The following is a 3,784-nucleotide window of genomic DNA, read 5'->3' as shown; positions in this document are numbered from 1 at the left end:
GTCATTCTGTTTTAATGCCTTATTAATTGACACACTCACCAGTTCGATTTCCACTCATTTTTTTTTCTAAAAGGTTTGTTGCTTCTTGCAACCTATTCAATAGTTGTTGATTATGTCCATTATCGGAGCTGCGTTCTTTTTGTTTGTTAGTTTGTGCACATGTGAGTGCATCAGCATGCATGTGTATACATGTATGTATGTATGTATGTATGTATGTATGTATGCATGTATGCATGCATGCATGCAGATTTGTATGCTTTGTTTTATGTATGTATTCTCATGCATATAGCTGCATGTCTAGATATGTTCATGATAAACTTAAATGATAAACTTTTGGAAAGTTTTACAAATTATTACAGTTCCAGTGATGGCTTGGATCTGTAGTCTTCGAATCAGCTTTCTTTTTTTGGGTTTTGAAAAGCCTAATTTTTCAAGACTGGTACTAAGGCAGTGTGTTACATATCCCAGTGCCTCAATAATTACAGGTATAAACCTGAACTTGTAAGCTGGTATGTATGTATGTATGTATGTATGTATGGATGGATGGATGGATGGATGGATGGATGGATGGCTATGTGTGTGTGTATATATAAACGTGTGTGTGTGTGTTGTACACATGCAAACACTCATACATATATGTATGCTTATACCTTTCAATGATGTGTATTAGAAAATGTTTTAAACATTGCCAAAATCTAATGCACTTTTTCAAGAACAAAGTTATTTGTCTTCAGTTAGAGATATTTCCTTATCATTCTCACCATCAGAATTGCTGTGAACTAACTATAGATGTTCAATCAGTTGGCTGTTTTGAGGATCTCATTTAGAATGTCTGTGTGTTGTCGCACCCCAACAGTTGTGGGAGCAGAAATGTGACCTAATAGAAGTATTGGTGAGCTACATAAAGTAATTCTACAATACCTATACAACTTTATATGTAACTTCTGAAATCTGTTTTGATCCTAATTCGTTTCACTTTGATAGCTAATTCTCTGGCTGGGGCTAGAAGCTGTGAATAGTCCAGCAGACTATTATTTTCACTTGAATTTTTTTAGTAAAACAGAGCAAAACTAAAAACAAAATTATCTTTTATTTAATCATATTTCTTTTTTTAATTTGAAATTAGGCAAGATTATAATATTTTTCAAACAATTTTTTTCATTTTTAGAGAGGTAAGTCTTTTGATATTTATATCAAGTGTTTTACTCCTGGATGTTTGCAAAGTAACAAATTAAATTTGAACCAGGAAACTTCATTTTATACTATGATTAATCATGTGTTCATATAAGCAAGTCATCCAGAACATTTATACACTGAAATCAGATGCTTTGCTTATTTCTGAAATATAATTAAATCTGAACACAAATTTACTTTTAAATAACCTTTTCTTTTTCTTCGGACAAGATTTTATTCAACAAATTGTAAATGAATAAATATGAAATTACTTTGAAAGTATTTTATAAAACAAAATTTTTTTTAGTTTAGCAAAGTTCTCTCCCCTGAAATAATTCATGATGTGAGGAAAGACCAATACAATATCACAAGAGAATACTGCATTGGACATGTAATTAAAATGGATGAGATGTCCTAGAGTTAAACTGGAGAAAATATACTAGAGAGATTGTTTAAATAAAGTAGAGAGGTTTGTTCTTAAGACATAAATTAGGAGTGAACATATCAAAGGACACAGGATATGACATAGATCTATTCAATCTATATCACACAAAAGTTACAATAAGGTCTTTAATCCATTTTCAGAAATTTGAGGTATAAGAACAAATCTAGACAGTCATAGGAATAATCTGAATTAGTTTTTTTTTATAAATAATTTGTAAAGATAAAAATTTCCATCCAAATTAACACAATTTTCTTAGATTTTTTTAAATCATAGAAAGCTTATTTAAAGCATAGAATGGTTGATTAAAATGAAAAAAATGAAAGATACTTTTAGTTCCATAGATGCTTTCTTCTGACAATAATGTTCTGTTGATAGTTTTAATCATGTTTTTTCTTTCAAAAATATTTTAATAAGTGTGCAATTTCAAATATTTTGTTAGTTTAGGGACTAATTGTTTAGTTGAACTTTGTGGTGTGCGACAAATTGAAGTACTTCGTGTTGAACTGATGTTTTAAATTTCTTTTATTTCTTTTTCTTTTCCTCCTTTTCTTTCTTCATTCATGTCTGTGTTTTCTTCATTTTTGGATTTATATTTTAATGTTGTTTTGTATTAAAGATGTATCATATATATAAGTGTTAAATATTTATTAATTTAGATAATCATTAAATTATCTAAATTTTCAATAAATAAAATATGTTCAGAAACTAAATGAAAATTGGGATTAAAAAAAAATTTAGAGAAATTATAAAAGATATTTCTTCTACTTTTGTTCAGGAATCCTAAGGCTTGTTTCATGGATATATATATATATATATATTGTTTGTGTGCTGATGCCTCTGTGTGTATAACAATAACCATTATAAACACCCCAGACTTCTCTCCCTTAATGCAATCTTTTCTACTATAGGCATAAGGCCTGAAATTTTGTGGGAAGAGGCTAGTCGATTACATCGACCCCAGTGCTCAAATGATGCTTATTTTATCAACTCCAAAAGGCTGAAAGGCAAAGTCAACCTCAGCAGAATTTGAACTCAGAACGCAAAGACAGATGAAACGCTGCTAAGTAGTTTGTCTGGTTTGCTAACAACTCTGCCAACTTGCCTCCTTCGTTCTTATTGTAGCCAAAACAAAAAAAAAAACCCAATTATTATTTCAATAAGGAAATTAAGATTTTTCTTTATATTTTGTTGCGCTTCTTAAATAGTACTGATGCAAGCAATTTTTATATTCTTAAATTTTTATTTTTAATATTCTTCATTTTAAATTGTGCAGCAGTACCAACGCTAGTCTTGGTCAGAATATAATTATCTACTTAAACGCATGTCATGTACAAAAAAAGTTGCATAAGAGCCAAAGGTCATGAGATTAATTCAAGTCCACAGCTTAACTCTCTATTTAAAAAATATATATATAACAGCATACTAAAATTCTTTTCTGCAGCAGCACTGGCTCCCATCATGAAATTGTGTGTGCTTGCGCATGTGTACGTGTGAGTGTGTGGGTGGGTGCATCTGTATGCATGTGTGTGTGTGTGTGTACACACAGACATGTACTTTCACAAACACACACAAGCATCTCGAATAGGTTACTTGTCACTCTTCTGTTTGAATCTGACATAATGAGCTAATGAAATCACTTCCATATCATCTATTATCAACAGATGACAAATATATGGAAATAATACCTCAGATATGCAGTAACTATCATGACAAGCATATCTGTGTAAGCCTGGGAAACTATGTATTTATGTACATATGTATGCATGTATTTATGTACATAAGTACATATGTATGTATGTATGTATGTATGTATGCATGCATGTATGCATGTATGTATGCATGCATGTATGTATTTGTGTATGTATCCACATATGCATATATGCATGTATGTATGTATGAATGCATATATGTATGCATGGATACATGCATGCATGTATTCTCCGTTTTTCAAGCATGCATATGTGTGTATATGTGCAGCTTTGTCTAGGCATACATAGCAGGAGTACAACGATTGCATTTATGTATATGCATTTACATACTCACAGGAAGATATGTACGTATGTGCATATCATCATCATCATCATCATCATCGTTTAACGTCTGCTTTCCATGCTAGCATGGGTTGGACGATTTGACTGAGGACTGGTGCAACCAGATGGCTACACC

The 3,784-nt window shown here is 31.2% G+C and overlaps 1 protein-coding gene across 2 annotated transcripts in view; it reads left to right on the top strand.

The window, feature by feature from the left end:
• The window catches only part of LOC106873452 (uncharacterized), a 179,865-nt gene that overhangs the window by 54,129 nt on the left and 121,952 nt on the right, over positions 1 to 3,784 (top strand). The gene's annotated exons all lie outside the window — the stretch shown is intronic.

This window comes from Octopus bimaculoides, chromosome 2 (genome assembly GCF_001194135.2).
Source record: "Octopus bimaculoides isolate UCB-OBI-ISO-001 chromosome 2, ASM119413v2, whole genome shotgun sequence".
Lineage (NCBI taxonomy): Eukaryota > Metazoa > Mollusca > Cephalopoda > Octopoda > Octopodidae > Octopus > Octopus bimaculoides.
Note: the sequence above shows the minus strand (reverse complement) of the source record. Positions and strands in the feature narration are given on the sequence as shown.